Source organism: Felis catus, chromosome B3 (assembly GCF_018350175.1).
Source record: "Felis catus isolate Fca126 chromosome B3, F.catus_Fca126_mat1.0, whole genome shotgun sequence".
NCBI lineage: Eukaryota > Metazoa > Chordata > Mammalia > Carnivora > Felidae > Felis > Felis catus.
The window spans coordinates 143,353,340-143,371,136 of record NC_058373.1 but is presented as its reverse complement, the minus strand read 5'-3'; the positions used below and the strand labels follow the sequence as shown (position 1 = coordinate 143,371,136).

Here is a 17,797-nt window from a genome sequence, read left to right as displayed (position 1 = left end):
TTAAATTCCACGGACACTGGTTTCACAATCAAATAATTCGATCTTGTTTACAAATGGAATTTTTACTTTTTGACGGTTTCTAGCTTTGCTGGGCTGGATGGTCAGTGAAAGCCTGTCCTCCCATGCCCTCCCGCCCACCTCTGCTGCCTTCCCTGGGACACCGTGGAGCCCGGGAACGGCCCTGGCCGCTGTGGACGAAGCTGCCCCTTCACTGCATGAGGGGAACAGAGTGGGGGGCTCTCTGGGCCTCCCCCGGCCTCTCCCACTCTCCAGCTTCCTCCATGAGAAAACCCACAAACAACAGAATTGGAGGGGCCCTTGGTACCTGCCATCCCACGCCTCTTTTTATAGATCAGGAAACTGAGGTGCAAAACCCCAGCCCTGCGGCCGGCCCAGGACTCAGAGGCAAGGGGGGGGGCGCTGTTGCAAACATCCCTCTTCGTCCTCCTGAATCCCTGCCAGCTTGCACAACTACTTGGGGCTACAGAGACACAGAAATGGAAAGACATGACCAGTGACCTCTAGAGGCTCGCAATCTGGGTGCTGGGGTGGGGACGAGGCGACAAAAGGTGGGGCACGAGGGGGCCCGTGGCTCGGTGACCATAGGAGGGAGCAAAGGGCCCCAGAGGGCCAGGTGGGATGGAGACAGCAGGAAGAGCACAGGGAACAGCATCTGCAAAGCCACGGACATGGCTGAGCTTGGTGGTTGCGGCCCGAACCCTTTCAGGCAGATGATGAGACCAGGCACGTGAATGTCCTCAGCAGTGTGCTGAATGTCCATCTTTCCCAGCGAGTTGCCTTGTCCCCCCGGAGGGTGTCTCCTTACCCGGCGGTGCCACTTTCACTGGAAACAGGTTTGCAGCCTCTCTTCTGGAACCTTCTCTAGGCCAGTAATGGTGCAGGGGAAGATGGGCTTCGTTGTTTTGTGGTCACTCGGATGGATGACCTGGGTTGGCCCGGCAGCAGCCCCGCTGGGCTTGGCTCAGAATGGCATCTGGCTGTTTCCACGAGTTGCTGGCTCTCTGAGGTCAGAGCCGGACCTGCTGAGGAGGCCACACAACGGGCTGTCTCCACAGGCACCCCCTCCCCCGAAAGGGGCCGAGGCGGGCGTCCCAGCCAGCCCCGGGGCTGCAGAGGGAAAAGCTGGCTGATAATGTCCCGGCCAAAAGGCCGGCATTCATTCTATCAAATGTCCTAGGAGGCGAATACCAGGCAGGGCCTGAGGGTCACCGAGGAACCGGCTGCCGCTGTGGCTCCTGCCCCTCCCCCTGGGGTCCCTGAGACGTCCCTCAGCCCTGGAGCCCACTCCCCGTCTCTGTGTCTCTGCCTCATCACTGTGGCTCTGTGGTCCCGCGATGCCTCGCCAGGCTGTCCCCGAGGTGGCGACCTCGAGCCAGACTGGAAACTGCCCAGACCACAGCGGTCCCAGGGCTAGCGGGTTTTCGGAGATGGGACGTTCATCCTCGTCGATAGAAGTGTAAATCCGGCCAAACCGAAAATGCGTACACAGCTTGGGCCGGAATCGACACTTCTAGGCCTCTAACTCCCCTGTCCCTTGGTATCGGTGACCGGGGGAGGGTGGGCCCGTGGATCCGAAGGCTCCTAATCAAGAGGGAGGTATGTCTGCCCACATGTGCTGGGATGGACGGAGCTCTAAAATAAACAAGGCAAAGAAAGCGAGACGCCAAAGTCTGATACATCTTGCGTTTCAAAAAGGGTTAGAAATAGACGGTGATGCGCTCCGTGGGCGAATTCGCCAGAACTGCTAGTACCTGTCGGGAGCCCTCCTCTGGGTGCGTGTGTGCCCGTAACTCACCGGGTCCTTCGAAGGCCCGGGAGGTGGGTATTACCTTTTGGCCCCCTTTGCGGATGAAGACACCAAGGCCTGGGGGAGGGGGGGTGAAGGGCCTGTTCGGGGGTGTGGGGTGCCGGCCGCGAGCCCGAGCCCCCGCGTGTTCTGTGGCTGGCGGTGAGGACTCGGGCGGGGAGGGGGCCGGGGGCCGTCGGCTTTCACCGCTTACCTCTTCCTCTGCGGGTTCTTTCGGGCTGCGGGCGTGACTTCATTTTGGAAAATGTCAACAGGGGCATTCTGGAAGGGTAATCATCGCTTTGAATTCCTTTACTGTGTCCTCCTGTGTGAAAGAGAGAAACACGGTCGTGTCGTTTAAAAAGCCCACCCCCCCCTCCCCCACAAAGAGAACACCGAGTCTCTAGGAGGAGAACTGAAGACAGCAATGGCATTCCGGAAGGGGAAGCCGGGTGTCCGGGGGGCCCACGGGTGCTTGCTTACAGGCCAGTTCTATCTCCCGTGGTTTCCAGAACACGGGAGGTGGAAGGCCCTTGAGCGAGGTCTATTCCAATGCCTCATTTTATGGGTGAGCAAAGTGAGGCCAAGAGAGGGCCTGCCTTGTTCTAGGTGTCCCCTGGGCCCGTGTGGCCCCCACGCCGGGTCCAGGCCCACTGGGGGGCTTCCTTCATCCTGGTGTCTGTCCACTTGCAGAAGGGGGGTCTCCTCTTCTACCCAGGGCCCGCCCTGATGCTCTGAAGCAGAAGCTGGGGAGGTGACACCAATTCTTTCTCTGCTGTAGCTGCTCGGTAGCCGAGTCAAAGCTCCCAAGGAGCTATGTTGAGGCCCAGACGGAATGTGAAGAGTACTGGGTCTCCTGCAGGCCTGGTCCCCCCCCCCGGCTGCCTCCCTTGTACAAGCCCGGCTCCAATCCAGCATATGCGTGAGCCGGCAGTCGCTTCCCTGCACCTCGCGTGGCTGTTGAGAGGGTGACGTTGCCATCGGTGACACAGGTATCCCGGCAGCCTGGAGCGGAAGGGCCACTTCAGGCTCTCACGAGGGCCAAGTTGCCGTGGGCGGCGGTGGGATGGGAGGCGACCGGCTCGGCCCTCGGCGAGCTCCGCGCCCTTGCCAGGGGACTCCTCCTCCCCCTCGGTTTCCCCATCTGTAGAACAACGGGGGTGGTGTGGACGACGTCAGGCCTTGACAATGGTCTTGTTCCTGGGCTCGCTCCCGCTTCGGGTTAGGGGAAGGACAGACCAGTGCGTCTCGGGGACCCTGGTCCTGTCTCTGGGAAGACCAGCTCACCCGATCTCTGGCCAGTCTCCTGACGGTCACCTGGGAAACGGGGGGCTCCGGCCCCAGGCCTCCTACTGGTTGGTGACCTTGGCTTTTAGACCCTTGGAGAAACTCAGTCATGGAGGGTACTCGTAAAGACAAAGGTCTTCATTTTGCACAGAGGAAATCAGACTGTGAAGGGCCGTGAAGGCAGCAGCGTCTGTCCAGCAGCCCCCCCGCAAGACCTAGTTCGCATCCCATGTGCTTCCCTCACAAGGCAGACCCCTCACCCCCGGGGGCTGGACTTAGGGCAGCAATATTGCCCCGTCCCCACTGGAACCTTCCTTCATTTTGGATGCCCGTCCCCTTGCAAAGGGGGTCTTCTCTTCTATGTGGGCCCCCAAGCTCGATCCCTCATTTCCCCGAACCAGTCCTTCTAGCCGCTGCCTAACAAGGGAGGGCGCAGGTGCAGGGGCTGGGGTGACCAAGGAGCTTAGACTCCTTGAGAAGTGTGTGCATAGCCCGGTTCTTCCACAGCGATGGTGGGATGGACCCGGTGGCCCAGGTCTTGGCCATCTGTATGGGGCACCTGGCGCCTAGCTCCTCCTGGTCTCATTTGGGACCTCGTCTCTGGCCTCCGCCCCGCGCACAGCCATGACCCCTGGGGACTGAGTGTGGACAGGGCTTTGGGTGTAGACCCGGTACTGAGTCGGACACACCTCCTGGGAAACTTTGTCCTGCCCGTGGCCAGGGCTGGCGGGGGGCACAGGCGTGGCCGGTCAGCGTAAGAATGCCACTCAGGCTGGCTTATAGGTGAATGCTCTGGTTCCTGAGACCAAGGTGTCCAAAGTTCATCTGGACCCAATGGCTCAAATGATGCCACCGCACGCGTCTGTCTTTCTGCACTCAGCTTTCCTCCAGACCCTTTCACTGTGCGGCGGGGCTTCCCCCACAAGGTGGCAAGGTCACTCCACGGGTCATTCTGCCATTCAGCAATCTCGGTGCCCACGCAGCGCCCGATCTGACTCTGATTTGGCCCGACCCTGCCCTTGGGTCCACTCCTGAGTGGACAACCAGTGTGCAGAGAAGTGGCAGGTGACATTGGGCCAGCCCCGCTCAACCAGAAGGACCACAGTGGGGAAGGGAAACTTGGGGTTTGGGGCCAACAGAAGCACAGATGTCTATACAGCAAGCAAACCAGCACCAGTGAAGAGAGGGCTCCGGAGGGATACCCAGTCTGTGGGGAGGCCACACATCACGGGGACAGGAAGACAGGCTGGCAGCTGCTCTCTCCAAGGCCCCACCCCTGCTCCGTGCTCCTGCCCATTGCCTTTCCCCACCCCCCCCCCTTTTCCCTGCGGACGCTGGCTTGCCCCGCAGCATCGCTGCCCCGACTTGAGACAACAGAAGGCAGTGTGGACACCCCTGGCCTGGCTCGTCAGGAAGTCCCCGGCCGCTCTGTTGAGGCCATCTCAGTCATGAAGCAAACTTTGTCTTCACACACCAGGGCCGCTCAACTTGCACAGGGCCCTTCTTTCTTCAGAGCGTGTGGGGGTTGTACTGGGTCGAGTCGTGTCCCCTCCCAAATTTACATCCACCCAGAACCTCAGAATGTGCACTTATTTGGAAGTAGGGCCTTTGCAGAAGGAATGAGGTCATGTAAGCCCTAAACCCAATGGTGGTGTCCTCATGAGGAGCAGAGAAGAGACACAGAGGCTCTGGGCGTGTGTGTGTGTGTGTGTGTGTGTGTGTATGAGACAATGGAGGCAGAGTTTGGAGCAGTGCAGCCACAAGCCAACGACACCCAGGGCCACCAGAAGCTGGAAGAGGCCGGGAAGGATCCTCCCCTAAAGCTTTCAGAGGAAGCGTGTCCCTGCAGACGCCTTGGATTCAGACTCGTGGCCTCCAGAAATGTGACAGAGTATCTACTGTATGAAGTCCGCCAGCTTGCGGCCACTCGTTATGGGAGCGCTAGGAAGTGAATACAGGTGTCTGGGGGGATCTGGGTGGGGCGACAGGCCAGTGTGTCTGGGCTGGAGGGCGGTACCAGGGCCGGGGTCCTCACCCTATGTCATCTTGACATTCAGTGTCAGTCCCTTCCCAGTGCTGCTGGGGCCCCTGCCACCCTTTTAAGGACGTGGGACCCTGCATGCCATCGTCTGGAGCCTAGCCTGCCTCCCACGTACCCACCTCTTCCCCAGCCCTGGTCTCGTCCAGCCCCTGAAACCCCAGGGCCTCCCTTCAGTGTGGGCTGATGAAGGGACAATGAGAGGCCCCTGGGGGCACAGAGGATTACTGTGGGGCGGGGGACGTGACCGAAAACCCGCGGTTTAATGCATGGAGACAGCCCCTCATCTGCATCTGTGGGATCTCGGGGCCCCAGGCTCAGGTCCGTCTGATTCAGTTGCTGTGCTTAGTTCAACTTCTTGAAAGACTCGGACGGCTGGGGCTGGGCTGGAGCGTGGAGCCCGGTGCACGGAGCGTGGCCCGGAAGGCATCCTTGCTGGGTACCCACCGAGCCAACTGGGCTGGGGAAGGGGGCTTCTTCAGACAAGGTGAGGCATGACGGTACTAACACACAGCAAATGCTTAGCCCAGATTGCTGCACTCCGCTGGATGCTCAGAAGGGCGTGTAAATCACACCCTTCATGACTATCTGGGTTACATTCTCCGGCCAAAGACAGCCAAAGACACGGGCTTGCGTTCAACGCCTGCCATGCTTAACCAGCCAGAGCAGAAGCCAAGAACCCTTCCGCCAGGTCTTACCAGGCTTATCAACTGGCTGTGTGACCTTGGGCCAGTCCTGTCCCTCTCTGAACCACTATGGTCTCCTCTTAAAACGAGGGGCTCAGGCCAGATGCTATCTGAGGGATTTCCTACTTCCATAGGCCCATGACTGTAGCAGACTCCAAACTAGGTGTGCTTTGAACTAAAGTTCGGGGGCACGCTTCGAGCGTCTTGCTCGGAGTTGTAATTCAGCAAGCTCTGGGCAGGGTGGACAGCAGACCTGGCCACAGGGTCCCAATTTCCCCCGGCACCTGCCGCTGTCGGGTGTTATTTTGCTTTGGGGTATTTGTGTCCCTAAGAATACGAATATTAATACACACTAAAGTAGAACATTGGAGGTTTACACTGGCAGAAAACTTCAGATGAAAATATATTGGGGGAGGTGCTGGGTAGAGGGCAGTGACCAGGGTGACAGGTTGGCAAGAAGGGAAAAAAAAATGCATCCAAAGTCCAGTGAGCAGGGGGGCAGAAAGCAAGGGGGAAGGGAGCACGAGGTGAGCGGGGCGTGTGTGACAGCAAAGCCGGCCAGCAGGAGGATGGGAGGGCGGGGTCCCCACCCCTCCGAGGAACCTGCTCACCTCTGTGCAACCTGTCTGTCTGCCTTGCAAAGCCAGCCTCATCATCTCTGATTACCCAGGGCCCGACGGCCAATGGAGCTCAAAGAACTTTCTAGAATGCTTGCACACCTAGTGAAGAGCTGTCCAGCAGAAGCAATGCCCGGATGAGGCAGGTGGACAGATGGCAGCGCTCACTCATGGATGCTGAAGGGGAAGCACACACCTAAGGCGACCACCACGGGGACCAGAAGCCCGGGTCTGTGGCACCGGCTTTTCAGCGCCCAGGTCCCCGGGGTCAGAACGAGCCTCAGAAGGCGTCTTGCACTGGCCCTAAGGTGGCTTGGAGGGCGACGCTGGGTCAGCCGGTGCCGGGAAGCTCACTCCTGTATGTGGACAGTTTTCTTCACGGGACAACAGGCGTATGTGTGTGTGTGTGTGTGTGTGTGTGCACCTGCATGCATGGGGAGTGGGGGTGCAGGCGCCTCCCCACTGTGCGGTTCGAAGCCTCTGGCTGGAGCAAGCTTGGAGAACGACTCTGAGCCCCGTCAGCGCTTTAGGTTTCAGCTCCAGGGCCCCGGGGCTCTGCCGCGCAGGCAGATGGGCAGTGGAGGCCACAAGGAAGCAGTGGTGGGGTGTCCACCGCTCTCAGTCTCCCCCGTGAGGCCCGAGAGGGAGGAAAAAGCAGGCCAGAACAGCTGGATCATACAAGAGCAGCTTCAAAGCGATAAAAAGCTGTCAGATGAACCAAACAAGTAGAAGGGAAAATCCTTACAAGGGAAAGTTGACTCCGAAGGACAGATTGCAAAAGCCAGAGACGGGGCTGGCCCCGCAGAGCAGCCGTGGACGTGCGGGTCCCTCGGCTACTCTGAACTGCCGCGACCTGCTGCAGCCCTGAGAGGCGGGGCGGAAGGGGCCGGGGTGGGAGAGGGGCCCCGCAGCGCCCGTGGACTCCTGGGTGGACAAGGCTGCAGGGCCAGAGACACCCCACCATTCTTTTTCAGTTCGTCTGCCACTTGCCCCTTGCTGTAGCCAGACCAGCTCCTTCCTGCTCCCCTGTACTGCACCGGGTCCTGGATCAGGCCTCTGCAGGCACAGGTGCCAGAACATTCCTCCAGAGCTTTGCTGCCACCTTCGTTTTTGACACCACCTTCCCTGGCCACCTGGTCCACAGCTGCCTGCTCCCAGACGGCCCATCCCTGCCACAGCCCCCACACTGCCTGTCTGTCTCCCGCTAGATCACTGGCTGTGGGCAGGGACCTGGGTGTCTAGAGAAGGGCTCGGTCCCACAGGAGGTCTCTGTCTGTTTCAGGGGACAGGGAGCTTCCCTGCACGGCATCCTCCCACCTCAAGGCCGTGGAAGATTCAGAAAGCCTGAAAAAAACTTGAGGGGAAGAGCCTTTCACGGACAACTTCCATCGGTTTCCAGTCTCTGTGTTTCCAGAAAATTCTATTACCTGGCCCAAGAGTAAGTGAGCCATCTGTTTCCTGATGTCCGTATACTGATTACAGGAAGGCTGCAGCGGTTAACGTGTGTGAAAGTAATTTGCAAGTGTGTGTGTGTATGCATGAGCGTGTGTAAGCGTGTGCACGCATGAGGGTGTGTGTGTGTGTGTACATGCGTGCATATGTGCAGAGGATGTAAGGGCAGCTACTCCTGGTCTCACGTCTGACTTCATCACTGAAGTGGCCTGGTAGGGGGTGCGGAAAGACTGTGGTTCTGCCCCCAAGGAGGTGGCTGTTCAAGGGAAAATGAAGTCAGCCCTCCCAGGACTGAGGAGGTGAAGGCGAGCCGGGGAATGATCGTCCTCCCTGCTGCCCGGGGGCCGTGGAAGACAGGAGCTCCGTGTCCCTCCCCCAGGGAGCAAGCCCCACACCCCAGGAGAGGAGCCATCCCTCGAGGGTGGTTGGGGAGAGAGCCCGAGGCCAGGGTCATCTCTGCCTGGCTGCAGGGAGGACGCTGGGCATGGACCCAGGGGCTGCGCATCAGGGGGCGTGTGACAGTGTTCCAAGGCCAGGAGAGCTGGCCTAACCCCAGCTCTACCCTTACTAATTGTGTGACGCCCCTCTGGGCCCCAGGTACTCGATCAGCAACACGAGAAGAGCAGCACCCCCATCCCACAACGTACTCTTGTTGGGGTCAGTGCCAAAGTAACCAGCAGCCAGTGGAAGGTCCACGGGGGTGTGACCTATGACTTAATCAGGGCTCGGTCAGGGGCACCTGGGGGGCTCAGTCGGCTGAGTGTCCGACTTCGGCTCAGGTCATGATCTCATGGTGTATGAATTCGAGCCCCACGTTGGGCTCTGTGCTGACAGCTCAGAGCCTGGAGCCTGCTTTGGATTCTGTGTCTCCCTCTCTCTGCCCCTCCCCTGCTCATCAATGTCCCTCTCTCTCTCTCTCTCAAAAATAAATAAACATTAAAATTTTTTTTTTTTTAAAAATCAGGGCTCAATGGACACAGAGCTGGACTATACAGATCTGTGAGCCCTGAAGCCTGCAGTGGGGACCACAGAGGTGGCCCAAAGGGAAGCCGGCAGGGGGAGAGTCCTACTGGGAGGCAGACTGGGGCCAGCATCCTGGCAGACAAACGGAAGAGACGGATGCTTGGGCACTTGGAGTCAGGCCCTCATTTTGTGCACGATCTCATTTGATTGTCCCCAGGAGCCTTGGAGGTGGGCACTGTCACCCCCATTCTAAGAGAAGGAAACTCAGTGAGGCGGGGGGAGGGGATTTCCCCAGTGTCATGGCTCTGGGAATCCCAGCAAGACAGTCTGACTCCAGGGCTGGAATAGGGGAAGCAAAATAGCAGGCGGGGGCTGTGGGTGCCCCAGATCGAGTCCCACGCTCCTGCACCCCACAAGACCCTCAGCTCTGAAGACAGTGGTTTGCAAACTCTGAGCTGCTGCCCTCTGGGAGCATGGGACCATTTTAGCAGGTGGCTGCCGCCACCGGGAAGAAACAAAACAGGATAACAAACGTCAGGGCTCACGATGCACGGAAAGAGAAGTATTCTTTTGCGAAAACGTTTGGTTACGCGTGCATGAAAAGTTCATCACTTATTTCATACGTAGCCATTATGCGTGCACCGAGTTGGGACGCACGATGCATTTCTTACCCCGGCCACGGTCAGCAAACTTTGAAAGCCACTGCTTTCAGCCTCTCTCTGTACTGCAGGGGCCTCCGGGCCTTTGTTCTCCGAACAAGAACGCCAGTGCTGGGCGCAGGACAGGAGCCAGGATGTGCTAGAGGACTTCCGCAACGTGCCTCTGCCCGCACACCAATGTGGCTGGCTCGGCAGGGTGGCGGCACCACCGTGTGGGGTCTGACAGGTTGGGGTGTTGGTATTTGACTGCGATCCCACGGGGTTCCTCACCTGCAGGCTAGGGATGCTGCGGAGCTCCCCAAAGCTAGGCCTTCGAGGGCCCTCACCAGGCTGGCCGGCTCTGAGAGGCGCTGTACCCCATGTGGTCACGGGGAACAGGCAGAGTGAGAGCCTCTCCTGTCGCTGAGCCATGTTGGTGGCAGGGGAGACTGTCTTGGGGGGGGTGGTGGCAAAGGAATGTCAGGGTAATGATGTTGGCAGGGGCCAAGAAAGGCCAGGCTGGTTGGGACGCCTGCTGGGGAAGGAAGGAGTCTGTGTTCCCTCCTGCTGGCGGTGGGCACGTGGAGGAAAGCACTGGGGTTGTCAGATTTGTTTTTCAATCAGGTAACTCACCCTGGCTGGGGGGTGGGCTGGCCCCACGTATCTGTTAGGCCTTGTCTGAATGGGTCTATTCCCACCACAGAGACTCGGACACGGGGCATAAACCCCGGCTGGCCGGCCCCAGTGCTGCAAAAGGGACCGTAGTTTCCCTGCGAAAACAGAAAACGAGGATGGAAACAATAAAAAAAAAAAATCTCCAACACTCTCACACACCTAAATGCAGCTGTGTCTGGAATCGGGCGTGAGGTTGCACGCGCGGTCGCCTGGCCTTTGTGGGGTGTGAATAAAGATGTCCCATGGTCTGGGCTGTTGAGGTGACAAAGGAGCCTGGCGGGGGCAGGGGGGAGGCTTCTCTGGTCCAGACTTTGGTTAACTTTTTGCTTTGTGAGCGAAAACGACAAATGGGTCCCCGGTAATGCTGCTGAGTGGGCCAGCAGGGTGTGTTTAAAGGAGAGAAAACATCCTAAAAAGGGAGAGGGTCCTCCAGATGGGACTGAAACGTGGACATGGGGGCGGCAGATGGGGAGCTGGCCAGGCTGCAGGGGGCAAGGGGGTGGTGGTGGAGGGGGGCTAGGTCCTGTCTGCACAACTGACCTGTCTGCTTCATTACCTCACCGCACCTGTCACAACTGTCAGGGGGCCCCTGTGTCTTCACAGGTGACCAAGCACCTGAAGCCTCACCTTGAGATTCACCCTCCTGTCGAGCGGCACCTGCCCTGACAGGGCAGAGCTGACTGCACCTCGACTAACCTCCAGTTTTCCAAGGGTCAATGAAACTGTATTTCCTGCACCACCCCCTCCCGTCCAGTTTACAAGGTATTCCTAAAAAGCAACAGGCAACGTGTTTTTGATTTTTTGAAGCTCAAAAAATTATTTGCCAGGAACACACAAATCATTTGTTTTACTCTCTGGTACTTGTGCTTATCGACACAAGATCACTGGGAGAGAACAAGGGCAAGATTAGTTTAAACACTGATTTTTTTTTTTTTTTCTTTTTTACGGCCATGGGGTTCCTGACCTCAGAACTTGTAGCTGGTTACACACTAGTTAAATATTACCATTTTGAACAAAACAAAAACAACCCAGATATTCCTTCGGCGAAAAAACCTGGTGACTCTTCCTGAGCGACGTTTATGTCAAGTGGAAGACGGTTCTAATTTTATCTGCGTTCAATAGCAGATTAAAACAAATCATGAGGCTGAAGCTGTTTACAATTCTCTGAGCGGCTGAGGGAGAGAAAATCACCTTGAATCTAGCATTTTCTGGGCACACTGCAACAGCCAGGTCCCTCAGACCATCTGGGAAGGAATTAATTCCATCTATGTGTTAGTTTAATATGAAATTGTTTTATTTTGACTATATCTTCCTTCAGGCTATTAGGGAGGAGAAGAAAAACACAGGAGAGCTGGAGAGAGACCACTTCCTTCCCAGCCTCTTCTTGCTTTGTGCTTTTGCCTTTTAAAGGTTTTACTTCTTCTGCTTGAAAAATGTAGAAAATGTGTACTTGAAGTACCCCCCCCCCCAAATTATATATTTTGAACACGACAAAATTTTAGATCCACGGCACATTTTGACAAAAATATTATTAAAAAAAAATACCGTTTGCTTTCGCCCCACTTAAATTGAAATGTCATTCTGTTTATTTCATATCTTCTCATCAGTTCAGTCTGCCATTTGTTAGATGTGAGAAAGTTCTGCAGACTATTCCAGAAAATATTTGAAAAGAGTAAACAACCGATCTGTAAAATTTCCACGGAAGCACGCTTGCTTAGGTGACGGGCTCCCCGGGGGACGGGCCGCGCGGCGGGGGCGCCCATGGCCTCTCCTGGCCCGTCCGCGGCCGGCTCCGCCCGAAGCGCCGGCCGCCCTCCCGCCGTCCCCGCCGCCCCGGCCCCGCGCGGCCTTCCAGCTGGCGAGCCGTCTCCCTCTCTGCGGCGCACGGGGGGCCGTGGGGAGACCCCCGCGGGGGCCGGACGGGGGCGCGCGGCCTGCGGCGTGAGTCCGGCCGCGTCCCACCTGCTCCGCCGGGGCCCCGCGCGCCCGCAGCCGCCGCCGCCGCCGCCCGAGCGCACGGCCAGGGCCACCTGGCGGACCGTCCTGAGCTCACTCTGCCGCCGGGCTTCCGTTTGGCTTCCATCTGCCTCCCCCATCCTAACTGGTTCCAGATTTGCCACTTGAGAGGCGCGGGGACTCAGCCGAGCCTCGCTCTTGGCCTCTCGGGGACTCCAGAGCGATGAACCCGCGCGAGCGCAAGGCCGGGCCCGCTGGGGGACCGGCGGGGAGCGGCCCGTGCGGCCGGGGCTCCGAGCGCTGACTCCGCGGCCCCGGGCACCGGCCTGGCCTTCCCGGCGCGGGGCGCAGCGGAGCCGTCCGGGGGCCGCACAGCCTCCACCGGGTCGGGCAGGCTCGGGGAGGGGTCTTCAGGGCCTCCGGCCGCCATCGGGAGCCGGCGCGGCGGGCAGCGCTGCGCGCACCCTGGCTCCGAGGCCCTGCGCCCCCAGCAGCCACGACGCCCAGCCCTCCCGGGAGGGCGAGACCACCCACGCCGCCGCCGCCGCCGACGTGGGGACCCGGTTGTCGCCTAGGTCTGGGGGCGCTGCGGGTTGGGGGCTCCGCCTGGCCCCCGCAGCACCACCATCTGCCACACTGTCCTCGGTGGGGAGATCCCACGGAGAACAGCTCCGAGCCTGCCAGACCCTCAGCGCCCCGCGCCCCCAGGCCTGCCTCCGCGGCTGGGCCCCGCAGGCGCCGGGCACCGGAGGGGGAGGGCCCCGAGGGCCCGGGGCGCTGTTCCAAAGGCCAGAAAATGGAAACTGTGCGAAAAGAATCCCCAAATCCGGCCGGGCCCCAAGCCCACCAGCTTACATAAAGCCCCAGGAGCCCGCCCGCGGCCTCCCCGCCTCGGGGTGAACAATCGGCGGGCGCCCGGCCAGGCTGCCCTGGGACTGGCACCACCACCGGCCCCCTGACCACGGGCCCGGCGTGACCCCGGGAGGGGGCAGGGGTCCCGGCCTCTTCCCACCATCTGCCCCGAGAAACATTTAACTGGCCTTTAATCACATTAGCAGCCGGCCCCAATTAGGGCCGCGGGAGGGGGAGGCAGGAGGAAACCGCCGCCGTGTCACTCGAGGATAAAGATCCTTTCATGCCCTGGGCCTGGCCGTGGGCAACGCGGCGGGCGCCATCCCCAGCCTTTGATTGCCGGCGCCTGGGCCTCGCCGACGCCGCCATCTCTTTACCCGCCCCCCCCTCCCCAGCCCCCAGTGTGCCCTCGCCCTCGGGTGACCGCGTGGGGACGCAGGGCAGCGTCCGAGGCCCCGGCCCACGCCCGCGCGCCCACGCGCCCACGCGGCGGAAGTCTGGCCCCCTGCGCCCAGCGCCTGCGCACCGGAGCGCTCCCAGGGGGCGGCGGGGGCTCGAAGAGGGCCCCGGGGACGCCAGCGCCCGGGCCGGGACCCTGGTAAGGCCACCGCCCACGGAGTAGTTCGGAGGGAGGGTGAGCCCGCCACGGGCGCCCTGGGCAGGTCACCTGTGCTCTCGTGGGCCCCCTCCCGCGCGGGCCGAGCCGGCCCCGAGGCGGCTCCGGCCTCCTGGGCCCGGAGCGAGGCGCAACGGGCTCAGCAGGCCAGGCCCAGGCCCAGGCCCCGGGCGCGGGCCGGGCGCCGCGGTGGCCGGGCTCCTGGGGGTCCAGGCTGGGCGTCCGGTCCCAGGAGCGCGGGGACCGCGGAGCTCGGGGAGGCGGGGCCCGAGCCTGGGCCTCCCGTGCGCCCTGTCGAGGGGTGAGGGGCCCTGGCGCGCCGAGCTTACCCGAGGGTCGTAGCGGGGCGCGCTCTGGACGGGCCGGGGTCGTGCGAGGACAGCGGCCGCCCGCGCCGCCGGAATGCCGATGCCGCCGCCGCCGGGCCGAGACGCCCGGGGGGCCGCCCGGGACCCCCGCCCCACGGCGGCAGCTGCAGCCCGGAGCCGCGTGACCCCGGCCCCGACCTCCGGCGCTCGGCTGTTTGTCCGCACACAAAGGAGAACACTCATATTTTTCTTTCCCGGGCGCAGTCTTCACACCCGCCCCATCTCCCCTCCCCCGAGCCGCCCCCCACCTCACCCAAGCCTCGCTGAGAACCGCTTTCTCTCCGCACCCCCCCCCCCTCCGGTCCCCACTGTCGAATTCCATAGTTGTATTCGAGGATGTCAGCACAGCTTAGAAAGTTTCATAGAAAGTCAGAGAGCAATTAGGCCCTTTTATTGGAGTTTCGTTGGTGCCATGGGATCTTTTAAAGGAGGGCCTGAAGCACCGAACACAATACCATTAAGCCGCCCAAACTCCCACAGTCCTCAACGGGGGTCTCCGTACTTGGGCAGACTTTGGCCGGCTCGCCGGGGTGAGCCGCGGGGGCTCGGCTGCGAGCGGCCTGCAAGCGGCCCTCTCCCCGGGGCGCGCGGGGGACCCGGTGGTGCAGGGCCGCCGAGCGCCAGGCAGTGTCCCCGGCGCCCCGAGGCCTCCGCTCCCCCAGCTGCACCGAGCGCGGTGGAGACCCGAGGCGCTTTGGTGCCCTGACCCCGCAGTGCGAGTGTTTGAATGTTTCGAGCTCCCCGGCCGGCTTCTAGACGCGGAAACTTTTACTTCCCTCCGCTCCCAAATGGATCCGCTAACGTTTGGAAAACCGGCCGGAGACATGAACGCGTTGCCGAGAAAAAGACCACGTATGAGCAACGTTGGGGCTTAATTGAATTTTAGTGCCAAATTATAACTCCCTGAATGACCGCCCTGGGGTGAAGGGGGTGGGGGAAAAGGCAGTGAATGAAGGCAAGGCGATTCTAATGGAAATCCTGCCGTCCAGAAATGTGGTTCTGAGGCCACCCTCGCGTAGTAAGAATTGCAGCCTCCAAAGGCAGCCTAATTCCAAAGGGGTGAGGTTATCAGCTGCCGGCTTTCATGTGGGAAAGCGGGGTTGACCCCAGCTTGAGTTGTGGTTTTGCGTTGATGTTCTTGTGTGTCATTTCACGAAGCAGGCAGCTCTTAACGTGGAGCATGGCTTTTCCTTTGTGATAGTAGAGGGTGATTTCTCTTCTTGCCAGTGAAAATTAGTCTCTTCCTTTAGAAGTCAAAAAGGAAAGAAAGCAGGTGTTTTAAAGGAATAAAGCATTTTCTTCTTAAAAAAAAATAGGTAGTTGGTTGTCAAAGCAAAGTGCCAGTTTTAGAACAATTAGGAGTTTGCTCCTGGTGTATCATCACAGATGTTTATTCTATTAAATAGAAGTTCGTACCTGGTGGTTTCTGGATTCATTTTGGGAAGGGAGACTAGGTGACAGGCTCACAATTAAGGCATTATAATTCAGATGGCAATGAAATGGGCCTCCGTCACAGGGAAAATGGGCGGTCCAGGGGATCCATAAGGGGAACATTAAAAATGCGTGTGCAAGATCGAATATTTGATTTTTGAGTGGTTTGTGTTAGTCATCAATTGTTTTGAAAAATTTCTCGAAGTTGCCCCTCTTTTCTCTTATTTCTTTGCCCCTCCTGGCCCTGTGGCTGCCAGCATCAGCGACGCAACCTCTGCCCTCTCGTTCTGTGCGCACACCGCACGGTGGGCCAGCCGGCTGTCTGTCCGCATTTCCATTGCGTGACCGCATCCGGGACTCTCGTGGCCCGGGCGGGAAGGAACAGACAGCGGGCTTCAGGACCTGCGGGTCCCAGCCTCAGTCACTTCCAGCCTTGCCTTGAAAACCTTCTGCGTCGGCCACGTTGGTTTCTTCACCGACTCTTTCTCTCGTTCTTGCCTCTCGGTTTCCCTCGCGCCCTCTGCTTCCCTGAAACCCTCTCCACCTGTCCAGACGGCACCTGTCAGACCTGGTTTCCATCTCAGACCCTCGTTGACCCGGCCTGCCTTGGGCTCCAGCGGGAGCCGTCTCCACCACCGGGTTCTCACGGAGGGCCTGGTGACACCATCTGTCTTTCATTGTCCTGTGCTGCTTTCTCATATTGTGGCATGACTTTGGGAATGTTTCTGGTCGAGGAGAAAACAATGAAGGCCCCTTGAGAGCAGGTATCACTTTACACATGTCTTGGGGCTCCGTCAGGAGCCAGTGCCCAGAAAGTAGGCCACCCCTCCGTCAACGGGGCGTCGATGTAGAAATCAGAATCACATTTCAGCCGGCAGGGAGGAGGAGCACAATTACAAATGCGCCCGTGCAGTGCGCCGAAGGCGCCGGAGAAAACGGACTTCTTCGTCGAGCTCACAGGACCCGTCGCTGGACTTTTTCAACCAACGTCAAACTATTTAAATTAGATGGAATCTTGAGTTGTTTAAAAAATGAATATGACTCAGTCGGACTGCAGTAGAAAGCGGGGGAAAAACAAACAAAAGCAAATCCAGAAATCCAAACAGTTCAGTCTGCTTTGGATATTCTTTGATTTTCCCAAGAAAAGGAGCAGATTCCTGAGAAACAGGCGAGAAATTCGAAGAGTGCCTGTCATGTCTCGGCGAAGGCACACGAGAACACGACGCCTCTGGAGGGTTACCTGCAGGCCGGGCTGTACAGGAACCCCCTCTCGGAGGCGGCCCCCACCCCACCGCAGGTCCTGCGTACTTCTGGAAAAGAAACCAAGTGCCTTTCCGGTGCTGTCCCTGTGTCCCCGGAGGGGTTAAGACGCGTACCTTCTTCGGTGGCATCGGGGCTTAACGCCCATCATGCTGGAACACCAGTGATGGGGCTGGCCCTGAAGAAGTTGAAAAATCCCACCCTGGTCAATAGTGCGTGATGAAACTAACAAGATAAAAATGACACCTGAACAAACGCACTTGTGAAACTCTTCAGGGAACAAAGAGATTAGCATTTGCGGTGGTACAGGAAGAAATGGAAATGATGAAAATAACTCTCTCAGGGTTTTGAAGGAGGCGCATTTAGCATTTCGAGTTCAGTGAAAATGTGTTCACCGTTCTTGTATGAGCAAGGTAGCGCGTCTCGCCGCCTAATCAAGTTAACCGAATCAGAAGCATGAGCGTTTAGGGGAGAGCTGTGGTTCTAAAGGGGGCCATCCCGAGAGCCTTCACCTTCAGCTGAGGAACTGGAAACTTCATTCCGGAGGATCAGCTTCTCAGCTCATATGTGCAAGTGCCAGTAAAACAATCCAAGGAAGGGGGCGCCTGGGTGGCGCAGTCGGTTAAGCGTCCGACTTCAGCCAGGTCACGATCTCGCGGTCCGTGAGTTCGAGCCCCGCATCAGGCTGATGGCTCGGAGCCTGGAGCCTGTTTCCGATTCTGTGTCTCCCTCTCTCTCTGCCCCTCCCCCGTTCATGCTCTGTCTCTCTCTGTCCCCCCAAAAAAAAAAATAAATAAACGTTGAAAAAAAAATTAAAAAAAAAAACAATCCAAGGAAGAAGCAGGTGTACTGAACACAGAGGTGCATTTCGAGCACCGCAGGGGTGAAACCTACACGTGAGATTATTTTCGGGCTGTTTTAAAACTTGAAGACCTTCCTCCCTTTCTCCCCCAGGAAAAGTTTTAACAAGTGGATGGGGTGGTCTGAGCCCTTCCCAGCCGTGAAATCATCTGACCTTCTTCTCGCTGTGTCTCTTCGACCAGGGACTTAGACTGGATGAGACACTGATCCTGTTTGCGTTATTTTCGGAGAGCGTTTTGATGTTCTGACATTACTCCCGTTCAATAGTTTAAGAAAACATGTAGATGCAG

The 17,797-nt window shown here is 58.8% G+C and overlaps 2 long non-coding RNA genes across 11 annotated transcripts in view; one reads left to right on the top strand and one right to left on the bottom strand.

Moving 5' to 3' along the window:
• Positions 1-43: 43 nt before the first annotated feature.
• LOC105260686 lies at positions 44-14,043 on the bottom strand. 6 transcript variants are annotated; one of them, XR_002743287.2, is made up of 3 exons: positions 13,917-14,043; positions 2,022-2,132; positions 44-1,043 (listed from the first exon to the last, which is right to left on the bottom strand). It is a non-coding gene; the product is annotated as an uncharacterized LOC105260686 (long non-coding RNA). The 6 variants fall into 6 exon arrangements; XR_002743288.2 differs by having other exon boundaries at positions 44-1,040; XR_002159008.3 differs by lacking the exon at positions 13,917-14,043 and adding an exon at positions 10,122-10,278.
• Positions 4,417-17,797, top strand: part of LOC111560923 — a 91,261-nt gene continuing 77,880 nt past the window's right edge. For 2 of the 5 annotated variants that reach the window (XR_006600002.1, XR_006600003.1), the window contains exons 1-3: positions 4,417-7,503; positions 7,718-7,873; positions 10,767-13,569. This is a non-coding gene — a long non-coding RNA (uncharacterized LOC111560923). Of the gene's footprint in view, positions 7,504-7,717; positions 10,131-10,191; positions 10,303-10,766; positions 13,570-17,797 lie in introns of those variants that run through there. The other 3 variants (XR_006600001.1, XR_006600000.1, XR_006599999.1) reach the window with 3 other exon arrangements.